Here is a 19,022-nt window from a genome sequence, read left to right as displayed (position 1 = left end):
TGGAGCTTCCCTTTCTTTGAAGATATGATTATTTATCTCTTTCCATATTCCCTTGTAGAAATGTGGAAGAGTCCAAGAGCCAATCATTTGTGTCTTCATGCCTTTATGCAAACAATTCCATTCACCAAAGAAATCCTTGAAGTTGTCTAGTTTACACCAACTAACCCCATAGCTCTTGGTCATAAGTTTCCAAACCTTTGAGGAATAGGGACCATGAATAAACATGTGATTAAATATCTCTAAATAATGCTTACATAGGATGCACCTATTAGGAATGTACTGACCTCTCTTTGCAAGGTTATCAATGGTGAGATTTTTGTCTTGCAACACCATCCAAAAGAAATTGTTGATTTTAGGGGTAAGTATAGATATCCAAGTGTTAACCCAAATGGGTTTTTCCATCATATTGAAAATTGAGAAATAGCTAGAAGCAACTAAATATAACCCATTGGTATTATCCTCCCAAATAAGTTAATTGCTCTTGTTGTTTAAAATCATAGCATTTAGAATAATCATTAGAGGTTTGAGATCCTAAACTACTAAAGATAGGTCTTTCCACCCTTGGTCTATTTTATAGTCACTAACTTTCAATCCAAATCTTCTTATACAAGATTTAGCCCACCTCTCATAATTAGGGAAATTTAAGAGGAGCCCCTGACTTAGCCAGTTATCCAGCCAAAAGAGAATGCTTTAACCATTCCCCACTTTTCATTTTGCCTTTGATTTGGCCAACAAACTTTCCTTAAGAATCCCATTCCAAACAAAAGATCCAAGTGGAATGTTATCTTCATTGAATAGGAAGCTAAGGGACTACCTTCTCAAGTACTTCTCCACCAAGATATCCCACCATTCTCTAGTGCTCTGAAATAAGTGCCATATCTCCTTTGCTAATAGGGTATTATTAAGGTGTCTAATTTTTCTTGTACCCAAACCACCATAACATTTGGGGATGCAGACATTATCCTAGGCCACCAAATGATATCTTTGGTTTTCCTCAAGTCCTAACCATAAAATGCCCCTCTGGATTTTCTCCATTCTTTCTGCATACTTAATCAGAATCCTAAAAAGGCTAAGAGCATAAGTTGGTAGGTTCTGGAGAGTAAATTTCACCAGAGTACATTGTCTTGCCTAACTAAGGGCAGCTGCTTTCAAACCCACCAAATTCATATTAAATCTATCAATAATACCATTCTAGAAAGATTCCAAAGGTTTCAAATCCTAGGGCATTCCAAGATAATTAGCTGGGAGAGATCTCACTCTACATCCAAAAATTTGAGCAATCTTTCTTTGTCGATCATTACGAGTGTTAAAAAAGAAAACTGAACTTTTCTCCGAGTTGATAGATTGGCCTGCACCCCTCATGTAGGTGTCTAGTAAGTTCTTAAACACTTTAGCCTCCTGAACCATGGCTTCCCCACCCAAAATTGTGTCATCCACAAATTGCTGATGTTGAAAGAGACCTGTCTGGAAGATGTCTTAAGACCTTGCGAGGTCCTTTCCTGTCTATTCCTCTAAATTAATCTCCCTAAAAATTCTACCATAATAATGAAAAGAAAAGGGGACAAAGGATCAACTTGTCTAAGCCCTCTCGAGAGGAAAAAGAAATTCAAGGGAGCAACATTGACTATAATAGCAAGAGATGGGGTGGAGACAAGTTGAAGGATGAGTTTGCATACCTGGGCATCAAATCTAAAAGTAAGGAGAATAGCCTTAAGGAAGTCCCAGTCCACCTTGTCATAAGCTTTGGATAGGTCCAAATTGAGTTGGAAACCCTCCCTTTTCCCTGCTTCCAAGGAATGGATCACATCATGAACTATCATAATTGAATCTAGAATCTATCTTCCTAGGACAAAACCCATTTGTTGTGGAGAGATAATCAAAGGGAGCAACTTGAGAATCCTAATGGTCGGTACTTTCAAAATGATTTTATAAAAATAATTGCATAGGCTAATGGATTTGAACTTATCCATCGAATCAGCCCCTAAGGTTTTTGAAACAAGCACCATGAAGGTAGCATTGAGTTCCTTCAATAGATTCTTGGCCCCAAAAAATTCTTGCATCACCTTCACCACATCCCCTTTGAACGCCTCCCAATACTTTTGAGAAAAGAAAGTTGGGAATCCATCCAGCCCTAAGGCTTTATGAGTTGGAAGTGAAACTAGGGCTTGACTAATTTTCTACATAGTGGGAATTTCCTTGAGCATAGAATTATGATGGTCAAGTAACAGTTTGGGGATTGAAGCCAAAATTTCCTCCTAGTCTTTCAATGAAAGCGAAGAGTCCCTGGATAGTATCGATGAAAAGTATTGCACTATCTCCTCCACAATCTCACTATCATTAGAAAAAATGACCTAAGCCTTCTTTATATCCACAATCCTATTATTAGCATGGTGCTTCAAGGTAGAAAGATGAAAGAACCTAGTGTTTTGATCCCCCTCTTTAAGCCAATTGATTCTAGATTTTTGCTTCCAAAAGTACTCTTCCCTAGATATTATGTTGTGGAGTTCTATAAGGATTGATCTTTCTTCAATCCTATTTTGATCATTATACCCTTCCTGTTGTATCATCTCCTAAAATTTTCAAAGTTGGTCTATCTTCACCTCCTTGTCCTGGAAGATATGCCCAAAGTCTGTCTTATTCTAGGCTTTGATATTTCTTTTCACATTTTTCAGTTTTTGAGAAATCCTAAATATGGCTATACCTTCCACCTCTATGTTCCACCAAGAGGATATTTTAGCTTTCAAATCCAGGTGGGAACTCCAAATCTTCTCAAAATGAAAGGGGATGTTCTATTTGGCCATCAGAGAGCTAAATGAGAGCGAGATGGGTGAGTGATCTGATCCAACTCTGGGGAGAAGGGAGAGTCAACACTTGAAAGTTTGCATCCAATCTGGAGAAATGAGAGCTCTATCAAGATGAACCTAGATACAATCCCCTCCAATCCACCTATTTGACCATGTGAATTGCCCCCTTGAGAGATCAACATCCATAAAGGCCAATTTGTTAATAAAATTTGAAAGATCTAGTTTACTATCCTAGTCTAGGACCAACCCACTTGATTTTTCATCATCTGAGAGAGGGGTATTGAAATCCCCCATAATAATACCTTTATTAATGTTACAAATTTGAATTACATCAAGAATCTTTGCCCAAAAAACCCTTCTCTCCCTCTTGGAGTTGGGAGCATACACATTTAAGATAAACCAAGTGTCACCACTATGGATATGAAAAACTTTACGAAGGAGAGCATTACCTTAATTGAGCACAGTGGAGATATGGAAAGCCTTTTTGTTGAAGAGCATAAGCACCCCCCTTGCAACTACCTCTGAGTCTTTAGCCTCACTACTCATATTGCTACTAAAAGACAACTTCCTTCCGATGTCTTTACTCATTTTTACTTCTTGGATCAGTAGATAATCAGGTCTTTGGTTTCTAATCCAATTCCTAACTATCTCTTATTTATGGGCATCATTTAGGCCCCTTATGTTTCAAGATATGATCTTCATTTCCTTTTAAAAAGCATTCATTAATGATTCTTTGGCTCTCATCTACCAAGTTCCTTCTGGCCTCCTCTTGCATAACCTAGCTCAATCTTTTTCTACCTGATGTCTTAGGATTTACCCCAACATTAGCTTTGACCCTGTTTCTAGTCATTGCTGGTGACACTAGGGGATGGTCATGATTTTTCTTCCTTTTAACCATAGATCAATTTCCATTATTTTCTTGAGAATAACTATCTATCCATTCTTCCCATTCTAAAATCTATTTTAGGGAAGAGTTATTGATCAGTTCCAAAATCTTTATCCCTAAATTAGAGGAAACTACTAGATTCATTGTGCACCTCAACCACCGTCTTGAGCCCCTCTCCTGACTAGCTCACCTCTTCTCCTTTACTTCCTACACTAAATGGGGGGGCACTATCCTATCCTCCTATTCCATTGGTTGGTTCCATAGATTCCATCATGGACTTGTTTGCCATTTGACGCTCCCCCAACATATTGGCTTCCTACTCTTTCATAGATGATGAGTCTTTAATTGTCACTTCTAAGGCCTGGGAATCATTCTCTTGATCCCCATTTTTTGACTCCTTTGCTTCTTTATTGCTTGTATAGCTTGGATCTCCTTCCCGCTAAAGAATCTTTGTCTTTCCCACATCCTCTACTTGGTTCTCTAGGTCCTTGGTCGTCTTCTATTTCCAAACCATTTTCTTATCTTTCCCTAATTTAGCGAAAGACGTACTCTTTTGCCTCTTAGCTTTGGCTACTTTGGCCTTTGGACATTGGTTAGCCTTATGTCCCAATTTAAAACAGAGAAAGCATGCAAAAGGCAACATCTCATAAATTAGTTTTTGGACATGCACTCCCAACTTTGAATGGAATGTCACAACTTCCCGCATGTCCACTCCTTCCCTTACCCCTATGCAAATATGAGCATAGGTGAGGTTTCTTTTAGAGGTTGTAGTTAGATCAATTGAAAGGAGCTCACCAAAGGAGTTGGCTACCCGCACAGAAACATCCTCATTCTAGAATTCTAGGGGAAGCTCTAGAAGCCTTACCCATATAGGTGCTTGCTCAAAGAATGAGTCATTCATATTCATCTATGAAGTCCACTTCTAGAGAACCATGGTGGACCGACCAACTATCCATGGTCTCTCACACAAGATATTGATGAGGTCTTCTAGAAAGGAAAAGTCAAAGGATAGGAATCCGTTTGCCATAGCCATGATAGAGAATTATCCTTTGAGAGCCCATTTCTTCTTAATAAAATATCTAACAACATTTATATTAGGCCTTGGCCCTATAAACTTGCCCATTAGACTAGAAGCCGTTAACACTATGCTATGATCCACTAGCTCATCCGAAATGGCAATAGCACAAGATCCTTTCTCTGGCCCAGGGAGAATCTTAATAGCTGGGAATGAGGACTTAACTATAGAATTAACACAAAAAAGTGATGACCATTTAGCAAGTCCTGGGAGGCCCACCTTGGGAACAAAAGGAATCTTGTCCAAAACCTTGGGGGGAGCATCTAGGTCCCCGTCATCTTTCTTTGCCTAGTTGTCTATACTCGAAGATCCCTAACCATCCTCCTGCTACAACCTATGCCCCAAGCCATGGGCCCAATTCTGACATTCTAGAGAAATCTCACCCTAATCAAGATTTGAATTTTGAAAACTTGTCTTCCCTCCCTTTTCAAAGCTCTCCATTTAGTGACAATAAGTTGCAATTAGGATTATACTATTATCATGTGATGAGGTAATGGATTTCTAGATGAATGTGATAAGTTATGTTCATGATGATGATGCACTATGAGTATTGATGTGTGTGATATTGCTTTGATATTATGATGTTCTCAATATCAATTTAAATGCGATGGATACTAACTCAATCTTGTTTTGTGAGTGTTTGAGTGGATCTAAGATTGATAGGATGAGAGTGTGGTTTAGGTAGAGAGGGTTAGCCTCGCGGAAGGGGATGCATTGAATGGTCTCATAGCCACACACACATATAAACTTAGTTTTTTTTTATGATGACTAATTTTTTTTGTGACATGCTATTTCTTAGAAGTTTCTTATGATAAGATGAGATGGAAGTAAAATATAATTTATTATTTATGAAGTATATATTTAGAATGAGAGTGTTAAAGGTATTTTTATTTTTCTTATAGGTATATAATGTTCAATAATTAATTATGAAAATGTACTAACATATATAGAAGCATACTTTAACTTCTTTTATTGTTTTGTAAACATATATTATATCCATATATCTCTATTTCTTCCTGGGCATTGATTCTTTGATTTTTATCAATTAATTCTTAGCAAACTGAGTCCCAAAGAATGATTAAGGAAAAGAGAAGAAGGCAATTTATGAAGATGTTGGGGAAAATAGTTATTTGGAGGGATTGGAAGGAAGGTAATTTCATTCATCATATAGACTCTTTTGAGAATTAAATAAAATCTGAGATGAAATTTTATCCCATCTTTACTACTTGTATGGCATAAATTCTTTCCTCTCTATCTAGATTGCTCAGATTCCTTTCTTGATTCTAATAATGATCAACTTTTTTTCCACTCTTATTGAGTATGTTATATTCTCTCATATAGTTAATCAAGTCTTTTATTAAATATTATTATGATAAACAGTCAACTATTGGTACCGTGGGTTTGGATGTGAGCATATTGAATTCCCTACATATGCTTATTTACTATGGTAGACCAAGGCTATGTCTATATAGTTTTGAGACTTAGAAATATATATATATATATATATATAATTTTCCAGTCTGTAGAACTCTTCTAAATATATATTACTGTTATTTCTTGTTTGAAGACTAAACATATTGTAGAAGAAATAAAAATACCATTTATCGTACATTAAAATGGTTCAAATGGTGGTGTGTTTAAAATTTCTAGATAGTCACTATTTTTACAATGCTAAATGGTTTTCTTGAAGAATTTTAACTTTATTGGATAAACTTTGATATAATCCTTGTTTTCAAGTATAATTACTCCTAGAAATCTATGTGTTATGATCAGCAAGCTTGCACACACAAGTGTTGATATTCTATAAACTTGGTTTAAAAGAATTAAAAAATTGCAAGGGTATGTTTAGGAGGGATTATGCTTTTTCTCAAGGAGGCATGCAGTAAAATCTGTAGTCATTTAGTTAATGATAGACTATTCTTGCACTCATTTAGTTAATGATAGAGTATTCTTGATAATCCTTGGTAATCATGTCTATTATCTTGATGGATGGGTGAAATGTGGCCAAATGAAAGGGTAGCATTATGTGTTTGCTTTTCTCAACCTGTCATGATTCTAAAAGGAAGATTCATTATGTTTTTGTTTTTCATTTTAGAATTCTGATGAATTTAGAGCTTGGCCAAACCATTTATTACTGCATTTAAGTATGTTGTTTTTTTGACACTAGCATAGATGAGTGACTATGCCTAATTTCATTATTTGCATATGTGTTTATATGCTTAGATAAAATAAATGTCCATGTGAGAAGATATATTATAATTTTTCTTTCACTATATGTGGGTAGATATGTAGTTTTCTTTTCTCTTTCCCTTCCACATTCTATGATTGGTCTGCTAGGCACATGGATGCATGTAATATGTTCATAGCTACATAAGATCCATTTGACCCATCTTGTTCCAGGAAGCTAGGTTTCTCATGCCAAGGTCAGGATATTCTTCATTGTTAGGAAGAATCTTGGGGAAGTAAACAATTTATGGTTGGCAAGGTAAAAGCATCTGGGCCAATTTCCCATTTTTAGATAGTAGAAGGATGGCATCCAAGGGCTTTGGAGACTGGATACACTTTCAGGACTTTTATCAATTTTCAAAACCTATCATATAGTCATGTACCTTCATCTTTTGATGTTCTATGGATCCATTCTTTTGATGAAATCTTGGTTATTGGATATTGTAAACTTAAAAGTTAGTAATGTATCATTTTTCAAGTTATGAAGAATGTATGATGTAAATATATGGTACTTCAGCACCATAGTTTAATGCTATAATGTATTTTCACGTCAAAATCTGCAAGTTAATTTTACACTGAATTTATCATTGATTATTGTATACTCTTGTTTATGAAAAACATTGAATGATGAGTTGTACTTTGAGTTAACAACATGTTAACCTTGATTACTATTTAAATTCATAGATACTTAAGTTTTTTTATATCAGTATTCAATGATGTGGTGTTGTCTTTCCACAACATTAGCATTTTTGTGTAAATTGGAAATCTTGTTGTAGGGTTAGCTATTACACATGCTTGCCTCTCTAACACACTTTTCTTTATATGCAATATGCATGCAATAAGATGAACATAAATAGAATGAACTGCCAACAATAGTATTGAGGTTGAAAATACAGAGATAAGGTATGATTGAGATTCATAATCGACCATACTAATAATTATGCATACTATTTCATTAAAATATAAGTGAGATTCAAAATCGACCATACTAATAATTATGCATGTTATTTCATTAACGTATTTCATATGTTGAGTCAATAGATCAATAAAAAGAAACATACGAATTTGTGTAAATGAATAAGCCCGATAATAGCTTTTAAATAATTATATGATGATTGCCTGGACCTCTAACTAAAATAAATTACTAAAGAAAAATATTGAAACCCAACTTACCATATTTGATTTTGATCTCAATGATTCTAATCTATCAAAATAGAATGAGGATGCACAAGTGTATTGTATAATATAAGCTAAGAAGTTGAAATAATTTAGTACAAATCATTTCAATTCAACATAAACCATAGGCAATTTTTGTCTGGGTCCATCAATCTGGTAGCCATTTGAAAGAAACATTGCATGTTGATTCCATTATAATGCTCAACCATCTACACTTTGGTAGAGGTAAGTTGGCCCAAGATGGTGATTTATGCGTCCCTCTACCAGCACTATGAATGGGCTCCTTTTTTAGAGTATGTAATACAATGCATCCTTGTCTGCCGAATCTACTTGATGATTCTATGTTTCTTTCTTTGCGAGGTGTTACAACAATATCACTTTTGAATACACCAACAACAATGTGATACCTAAATGTTTAGGGTTATACTGAGGATTATGGTTAGAGATAGTATTTAAGATAATGGTTATAATTTTGGTTAGGAATATAGTTTATAATGTGGTTGTAGTAGTCAATTATTGTGGTTAAGTCTATGGATATTGGTTGTAATTACACTTTGTTTTTGAAAGAATTAGACCTTTTTTAGATTAAAAAAATTATATTATTATTATTATTATTATATTATCAATAAATGACCATAGCCTTTGTATTATATTAAAATAAGAAACAAAATTATAGATTCAAGTGGGCATTCGTAGGAAAGAACAGAGTGATAAAACCTCTAGTCTTGTCCAGGACCAAGATCATATATTATACAAATTTAAAAAGAGCACACCCCAGTATATATGTCCATTCAATAATTCTTTTAGAATTATATATATTATTACAATAATTTTACTCTCATGGTTCTCAATCAATGGATTTTTGAACTGCATACTCACGAGGTCTATATGGGATCCTAGCTTCTTGCATCGACTTAGTTTTTGGGTAGAGATCTTATTAATATCATTATGAAAGAACTTGACTTGCTTCCCTTTTGGAATTAGTAGAAACTATATATAAGTAATTAAATTAAGAGAAAAATATAAAGCCAGAAGACAAACTCAATGTTCAGAGCTTAAACCAACTTTAAAGTATTACATTCGTGATTACATTAATGATAAATACTAGAAACACATCTCTTTAGCCTATTATTCAATGCTTCTTATTGAGCTTCTATTCATTCATACTGATACAAATGAAAAATAGTATTAATTTAAGCCATTTTTGTTTTAATTTTCCTTATTTCTTGACTTGATTCATAAAATTCTAAGTTTCACTTTATGAAAATTACTAACAACCATGTTGACCTAGTATCACAAATCTTTACTCAATTTTTATCTTAATTAGTGATTGAAATATTTTACACATATTCTGACACTTCTTACCATATTTTATTTAGTATCTTAATTCTTTAAATTTCATATTTATTGAAACTGAGGTTGGGATGTGAAAATCAAATGCCACTCAATCGAGATTAATAAATCTGACCTCACATGTTGATTATAATGTTAGATTGCTGAACTTTTTTTCTCTTTATAGGATGGAGTTTGAGTAAAAATACATAATGTGTAATTCTAATCCATTTTTGATTCGCAATTAATACCTTTTGAATTAGTTCATGTCAGCATCTTCTTTCCAATTTTGAACCCAAAATTCAAAAAAATTATAAAATATATTACACACCATTCTTTGTTTCATCAAAACCCCAAATTAAGCTAGATCTAGTAACCATGGAAAGGAAACATACATAAATCAACCTAATCAGATTGAGCCCAAAAAATATAACTAAGACTGATCAAATGAGGCAAAAGGGAGAGCTACAACTACATATATATGTATTGATAACAACTAATATTTACAAACAATTTTCTTTATATAAGGAAAATCACTAACTACTATTTTACCTCGCAAACTAAAACCAACATACAAAATACCCTAATAATAATGGGTCGACAATGGCAAAAAAAAAGAACACAATTGACCCATGACCATAACAATCAGATACCTACAAAGGCCTTAACATATGCCCAAATACCAAAACCCTGATTCACAGGAGTCACCACTAAATTCAATCAAAATAATTAATTACAAAGGGCTAATCTCATCCTTTGTATTGCATACCATAATGATTTTAGTAGCTTCTTTTATGTTGGTCGCTGGGACCAAGGAGGAAAGATAAAGGTTGTCTTCTCTTTACTAGATTTGAACAGATTGGGGAGAATGAATTCTACATTTTCCAATTCAACCTCGGGCTCAATATATGTAGAAGAGAGATTACGATTGTTTTGGATCCATTCCACATTCGGCTCAACCACAACTCCTCTCCATTGTAGAAGAAAGGAAATATTTGCTTCCATCTTTTGCCAAGCTTGATAAAACATGACATTGTCCCTAATTGTCAGTAAGGGGCACCTAAAGACCTTAGCTTGACCTAATCTACTTGGTGGGTGACTCATACAAACCTTTGGCAGATGAATCCTTTGGTTCATGATACTTAAAACTACATGTTCCAACCCTTCCAACTAGGTGGGGTAAAAAATGTCAGGACATAGATTTATGATTAGATCTAGCCCTATGTTTTCCCTAGCCAAGCATGCTATAAATGACCCAATAAATGAACTGCTAGTGTATCAATTGTAATTTTAATTGAATACTTGCTCACCTAAGACTATATTGACAACTACCTTGGAAAGACCATCTACAGGGTTCAAAATCCTATTCCACCTTTTTGGTTTGACATTATCCCTGAATGTAATTGTCCTAACTTCTAATACATGGAAAACAACAACAACAATATCCATGCTAAAAAGACCTATACTGATAAACTTTAATTAAAAATGACACTTGACAAGCTAAGAAAGAGACACCTTATTTATAGAGGAAAGGTGTTGAAAGCTCTAGAAAGCTCATTGATTAATGATGCTAGTTCTCTGTCCTCCCATAATTACCAATTTATATTGTTTTCTACAATCATTACTAAGTAATGCATTAATTTATACTTATTAACTTATATTGTTACTAGGTAAATATATTATTGATTTCTATTTTATTGATTACTAAATATCAATATTTCCTCTCTATCTGCCCCCTTGTTTGCTAAATAATTAGCTTTTCAGTTACCTTATCAAAATATGTGTTGAATTTTTGTTTCCTCAATGAGATTGAATAATTTGAAAACTTCTTCTAGTTTTGAGTTCAATATCCAATTTGAGGTATTCCTCTTCCTTAAGGCATTGAGCACAATTTGTGAATCCCCTTCTATTATAAGTTTTTTAATACTTATATTAAGACATAATAGGAGTCCTTCTTGAAGGGCTTCCAGTTCTGCTAAATTGTTCATCATGTTTCCAATAGATCTCACTCTTTTAATGATCCATTTTTCAAAATCCTTGTTTATGATACATCCTATCCCTAATTTTCCTTGATTTCCTCTTGATGCCCATCAATGTTCAGTTTTTTCTATCCATTTGGGGGTGGTTCCCATTTGCAGTTATCACTTACCTCTTGACTACAGTTTGTATTTATTAGTGGGGGATTGGTTAGTTTGCTCCAATTTCTTTTCATTATAACGTCCCATTCTAAAAATGCACCTTTATTTTTTACTCATTTTCTTAAATGTGTGTTCATAACTTCTACTATGCATGCTTCTATTTTGTTAATTAACGTGGCAATAATCATTTCCTTCTCATAGAAAATCCTTCTGTTTCTTTCTTTCTAGATTTCCAACATAAGGATCGAAGGACAAATGTTTCAAAATTTATCATAAATGTTATGAGTTTTACCATTAGGCCAACCTTTCCAGTTACTCTCTAGACTACCTAGCATAGGTGATGTCTAGGAAAGCTTTTGCCTTAGTCATTCCCAACAATTTTGAGTGTACATACATTGGAATAATAGATGATTTATTGATTTACTTTGTTTCTTTGCATAAAATGCACCTCAATGGTCCGTCATTCCCAACAATTTTGAGTGTACATACATTGAAATAATAGATAATTTATTGATTTACTTTGTTTCTTTGCATAAAATGCACCTCAATGGTCCTTCAAAACCAATTTTCCTTAGCCTATTGGCTACTAATATCCTTCTTTGGAGGGTTTCCCAAAGGAAAATTCCTTCTTTTGGAAGGCATGATAGTTGATAGGTAGGAAGTGCTAAAAGAACTGCTTTAATCTTTGTTACTTTACTCACTTTTGTTAGCCACTTTCCTTTCCAACTTCCCATTTTCTTTTCCATTATTTCTAGAATATTTTTTTGGCCCCTATTAAGTCTCATACCTTGTTATTTGCATGGAAATGATCATCTTTTATAACCAATTATATTGCAAATTTGATCTTTTAATTCAAGTTTGGTGTTCATAAAAAAGATTTCCAATTTTTCAGTATTCACTTTTTGACCCAACGCTTCCATATATAGTCGGATTATATTTTTGAAGTTTTGGGCTTCCTCTAATAAGCTCTCTCCTAGTAGAATTGTGTCATCTACAAATTTTTGATGCATTATATTAGAGACTTTATCTACCACTATGATTCCATTAATTCTTCCTTTGGTCTGTGCTTTTTTTATTGTCTTCCAAAAAACTTCTGCCTTAATTCTGAATAAAAAATGAGATAGAAAATCTCCTTTCCTTATGCCTCTAGAGATGTCAAAATATCCTTTTAGGGATCCATTAATGAGGAGTGATATTTTGGGGGTTGATATGTATTTGAAAATGGAATTTATCCATTGATTGGGAAACCCAAAGGGTTCTAGTGTTTTGCATAAGAATCTCCAATCCACCATATCATATGCTTTCTGTATGTCCAATTTCATAAACATACTTGCCTCTTTGTTTTATTTTGCTGAATGCATCATTTATCAAATAATAATTATACCATCTCGAATAGATATTCTAGGTACAAATCCTGTGTCTAGATAGAGTTTTAGATATGATTTTATAAATAGTGTTACAAAGAGCTATGGGTCCAAAGTCCCCTGAAGTTTCATCTTTAGTTTTCTTGGGTATAAGTGTTAAGAATGATAATTAGTTTCCGATAATAGAGAACCACCATTTCTAGATGCTTCTATATCTCTCCATAAATCTATTCCAAAAATATCCTGAAACTCATATTGCCCTACTGATTTATCTAGATTCATACTAAAGAGTGTTGATTTAACTTCTTCTAGGGATATAGGTTTGTTTAGAAATTTGTTGTCTTTTGTAGATACTAGTTTTGGAGTATATTCTAACATTTTAATTTGAGTATACTATTAGAAATATCAAAGTTATTTAGAATGTTTTTGAATTAATCTACAAATATCTCTGTTATATTTGTAAGATCTTCAATAACATTACCTGCTATATGTTTGATTTTAAATATTTTATTCCTAGATCTATTAAACATAGTGCTATTATGATATTTTTTTGTATATGGTCTCCTTTTGTTAGCCAACTTCCCCTCAATTTTTGTCTCCAAAAAAATTCTTCTTTTTCCAATATCTCCTCTTGTTTAGGAAGCAACTTTTTTTCTTTTATATATTTTACATTATCCATTCCCTTTTTTATTACTTCTTCATTTAGTCATTTTAGATTTTCTTCATTTTCTTTGTTTTCTTTAAATATATTATCAAAGTGTGTTTTCTTCCATTTAAGTATTCTTTCTTTGATCATTTTCATCTTAGCCATGAAGAAAAAAATTTATGACCCTTTGAATTTTCCTTATGCCCACCATAATTTAATCTGATCGATGAACCTGTTATTGAGGAACCACATTTTTCACACTTAAATGGGTTCCTTTGTGGTTTTCTAGGTTCAGTTAATTCAATTCTTATTGAATAATGATTTGATCCTACTATTGGCAAAACTGTTGATTATAGATCCATATCTATACTTCCTTATTCCTCCTTGAAGAAGAATCTATTCAACTTTTTTGCTATATATGTAAAAAATATCCTCCTATTGTTCCATTTATATGTTCCATTATTGATGGTTATATTTAATAATTTATTAAGATCTATCCAATTTTTAAAGTCTATAGTAGTTTGTGAGATTTTCTGCATACCTATGTGCTTTTCACCTAGATTTGAAATAACATTAAAATCTCCACCTAATAGTATGTGTGCATTTCTTTGATCTATAATAAATGAATTAATTTCTTCCGATAACAGTTTTATATACATTAATTAGTATTATTTGTAGATTGTTTCTAACACTTTTAATTTTGCAACTCATCTAGTCATATTGGAGTTTATTAAATCTAGGTTTATCTTTCTTAGATTCCATATCATTCCTAACCCTCCTAAAGCTCCTCTTGATTCATGTAGAATTATGTTCCAACTACCTAGTTTCTTTTCTAATTTTATTCCTTCTTTGTTCAGTTTAGTTTCTTGTAATAATATTATTTCAAATTCAAATTGACTTAAATTTCACTTTGCTAATCATTATTTTCTAGGAGCATTAAGACCCCTAGCCTTTGAAGTTTTTATTCTCATACTGAACTAGGAAGGCCCTTCCCCTTCCCTTCTTTTAGAATCTGGCTAATCTTTTGTTGTTCTTTTGCCTGACAATTTTCTTCTCTCATTTCTCTTAGTGATTTCCTTCCTCATTTTAATTTTTTCTTGCAAAACTACAGAGTTTTAATACCTTCTTGATTTATTGAGATGCCAAGTGGTTCCAAATTTTAATGGGCATTGTTGATTCTTTCTATTTGATTCTCTTCTTCCTTTTATCCTTTTTCTTTTTCTAACTCTTTTATTATCTATTCTTGTAAATCAATATGTTCTTTGATTTGATCTATATTATCTTAATTTTGTATATTCTCTTCATTTTTCTATTCTATCTAGTGTTCTCTATTCTATGTCTATCAAGAATCCATATTCTTCCCAATTCTGCCATAGATCTTTCTCATTCTCTTCTATTGTATGTTGACCATTTCTCTATTCTGGATGCTTTGATTATGTCCCTATTTCTACTGGATTCCAATCTATTACTTTGTCTATTGGATCTTCTTCCTCCTTTATTTTTTAGTTCTCTTGTAATTCAAAGGGATCTAGCTCGCTTTCTAGAGTTTCCCAAAATTTATAACTTCTTTTTTAGCTCTTTTTCTCATGGTGATGTTACTCCATTGAGAAGAAGATGCTAGAGGAATTACTCCTTGTTTGTTCTATTCTTCATTTTCTTCTTTATTTGCTTCCTAATTTTCTCGAGTTAATGATATAGTTGTAGTTCTTCCTTTATTTTGTATTGGTCTTCTCATATCCATTTTTTGTGGTGTCTCTCAACTGAAGAGCCATAAACTTTTTGTGTCCTCCATAGTTTGTATCTTAGTGTGCCCTTGTTCCAAATCCTTTTCATTGTTATGTGTTTATGTCCTATTCTTTTTAGTTTGGATTTGTTCCTTTTCTAGCTGGTGTTTTTCCTTTTCTTTGCTTTGTTTGTTTATTTTTATTTGATCCTTACTTCTTTTTGAAGGAGATTTATCTTTTTTATATTTTTCCAAATTCTCTACTAACTATAGGATCTCTATTTGATCTATGCCATCATTAATTTTCAATGTTATTTCTTCATTGAGAATTTTGATTTCTCTTATGTTCTCCTCCAATTCCTAAACTTCTAATTCTGATTATTTAGGATCTACTTTCATTCTTTCTTCTTTTTTCCTAATGCATTGAGGAGTTTGATTCCTCCCCTATATCTTCTCTGTGTAATCTAATTAATATCCTCTTTCTCTATATTTTTTCTTTTCTTTTCAATACTTCTAAGGACACTCTAAATGATTTCTAGGTATGTTATCTCTCCTTCTTCAATCTCCTTATTATCTATTATTACAATGATGTCTATTTTGTTTTTTACTCTACCCTTTTTAATATTTTTATCCTAATCTCTAATACCCTTTTCTAAAATTTGATCCTCTGTGTTATCATCTAGTCTTATTTCTTCAAAATCTAAACTGCTTGATGCCACTTTTCTTCCTACTTTTAGATAATTTACAAATATGATTTATCCTGAATAAATGATATTGTTGATTTTATATAATTATCTATTGGTTATGATTTCAATTTGTTCTTTCTTATAAAGAATAAAAATATTGTTCTAGGTTAACTAATAATTTTACATTTGAGAATTTAGAATGATGGGTTCATATCCCTTTATTCCTCCTAGTTTTTCTCCAATCTAGATGAAGTTATTGATGTTGCATCTAATGGAATGTTATTTAATGTATAGATGTTGCATAGTTCAAGTGGAATGTTATTTAATGTTACCATTATTAGTAAATTAAGATTTTTAATTGCTATATCATTGAAATTGGGTTTCCATTTCAAGAAGTTTAAACTATATCCATTTATAAGTTTTAGTTCATTTTAAAGCAAACCTACTCTAAGATTTAAATTTATACGACTCATATAAACTAATGAATCTGAAAGGAAGGATATACTTACTATGTTAGAATCGATAGATTTTACCCATTTCACCATTTTTGATCTCTCTGATTTTAGACATGTCCATACAACATATAGTACATTTCTTTCGCATTCAAACCATTTGTCTTCTATATTTTTTTACTAATGATGATTATAATATCCATCTTTGATTTTTTTTTTTTGATTTGCTTTCGATTGAATCTCTGGTTTGCCATACTGAATTTTTTTGAATTGAAATCTAGGTTGATAGAGTTTTATATGCTCATCCGTGGCAATGTATTTTAAAGGATGTTTTGAGATTATGCTAGGGTAAGATTGTAATGGGACATTGTTAGATTCTAAGATAATAGGGGGCTTAGAGAAAATTTGAGCAACAGGACGATTTAGGGTATGTCTCTTCTTTGATGTATTGCCAAAATTTATCTTATCTACTTGCTCCTTGGGTAATTTGTAGGATACAATACTCAAAGATTGAGCCTTCTATCCATACTTAGTTTTTCAAAGAGTACAACTTGTTTTTTCTATATTTCTTCCTTGCTTTCACCATGATTCTGTAATATTCTACCTCGATCACCGTTTTTGATTTTTTTTTTTTTAAATTCTTTGCTTTCACCATGATTCTGTAATATTCTACCTGGATCACCATTTTTGATGTTCTTTTTTAAAAATTCTTTATTTTTGAGGTCGAACTTGCATCCACCCTTCATCTACTGCCAAAATTTTTCTTTGATATATCAATTTATGTGATTGAGGTTTAGGCTTTTGTGATACTCTTATGTCATTTTTTGGCTGCTATGCTACTGTCTCTTTAATTTTCTCTTAATGCTTCTCTACTAGGATATCGAACTGGTTATTAAGCATGATATAATCCATTTTTAGGCATTTCTACGTTGATATGTTTTCTAATCTACATCTATTTTCCTTTGTCTAAGGTGCCCTTAGTAGTTTAGGGTTAACATGATCTCTTTTAGCATTAAACTTTTTGCTATTCGTGAAGTTTGTTGCTTTTGTATTGACTACAATAATTCACTATCAAAAATTATTACATTATTATTATACTTAATCTATAAGAGTAAATTATATTTATTGAAAATATAATATATAATATATTTTATATGTTGATATCAAAAATATCTTTAATATAATAGATTCCCTTTGAAAATTTAAAAAAAATTACTAAATGTTTGATAATTAACATGATAACTTTATTTATTTAAGTAATTAAAACTAAATTTAGGATTGAAATTAATATAGGGAATTCATAATGGTCTCTCTCCCCACACCAAATCCCCCTATGTATAACATATCTCTAGTCCATCTCTCTCTCTCTCTCTCTCTCTCTCTCTCTCTCTCTCTCTCACACACACACACACACACACACACACACACACACACACACACACACACACACACACACACACACACACACACACACACACACACACACACACACACACACCCATCATCAATTCCATCCATCTGATTCCTTAATTACTCAAAGCTAATTCTAACACTAATGTATAATTTCTAACCCTATTTGTAGATCCTAAACATTACATTTAAGATTATGATTAGTATTTAGGGCATATATCATGGTTAACGGTATTTTTAGGGAAAGCCTTAGGCTTTAGATTCAAACTATAATTAGGGTTGGGGTTAGGATTACAATTTAGATATGGTTAGGGTTAAGGTAATGGTTTGAGTGATGCAAAGGAATAGAATTAAGATTAGATAGCAAATATTAAATTACGATAATACAAACCCAAATTGTAACCTTCATATAACATTTAGGACTATGAAATTATGACTTTGCACTATACATCATAGTTAAGAGTATGGTTAGGAAAATCCTTACAATTATCATTATGGCTAGAATTTTGGTTATATGTACAGTTAGGGTTAGAGATTAAAAAAAAATACACTTAGGATTTAGATTAGGGTTTTGATATGGTCAGAGTTTTAATCTTAGGATTTTTATTATGATTATGGTTTATAGTTAGAGATTATTGTCAGGGATAATGTTTATAATTTTGGTTAGGAATAGGGTTTCGATCGTGGTTAGAGAAACTAGTTAGTGTGGTTAAGCCTATGGATAAGGGTTGTAATTACACTTTTTTTGGGAAAGAATTGGACTTTTTTAAGATTTGGATTGAGTGAATATTAGGGTTAGGAATAAGGATATGGTTATAAGATTAAAATAGAGATGGATTTATAATTCAATTAGTGTTATCATCAAAGTTCAATTAGGGTTATAATTAAGGTTCAGTTATGTTTGAAGGTCAATTAGAGGGAGCTCTTCTATTATTGTATGACTTCCTTATTGGTAAGGTTTGATTGTACCTAGGGTTGTGAATAATGTTTTCATAAATTTTATTATCTAATCATTAAATTTCACATCCTTCATCACATGCTAAGCATTTTAAATATTATTTCTACTACAATGATATAGATATAATTTCTCCTTCATGTTCTATT

The sequence above is a fragment of the Cupressus sempervirens genome, chromosome 11 (assembly GCF_028749045.1).
Source record: "Cupressus sempervirens isolate cs-2001-9-10 chromosome 11, ASM2874904v1, whole genome shotgun sequence".
NCBI classification, from domain to species: Eukaryota; Viridiplantae; Streptophyta; class Pinopsida; order Cupressales; family Cupressaceae; genus Cupressus; species Cupressus sempervirens.
The sequence above is the reverse complement of the archived record's forward strand: the minus strand, read 5'-3'. Positions refer to the sequence as shown.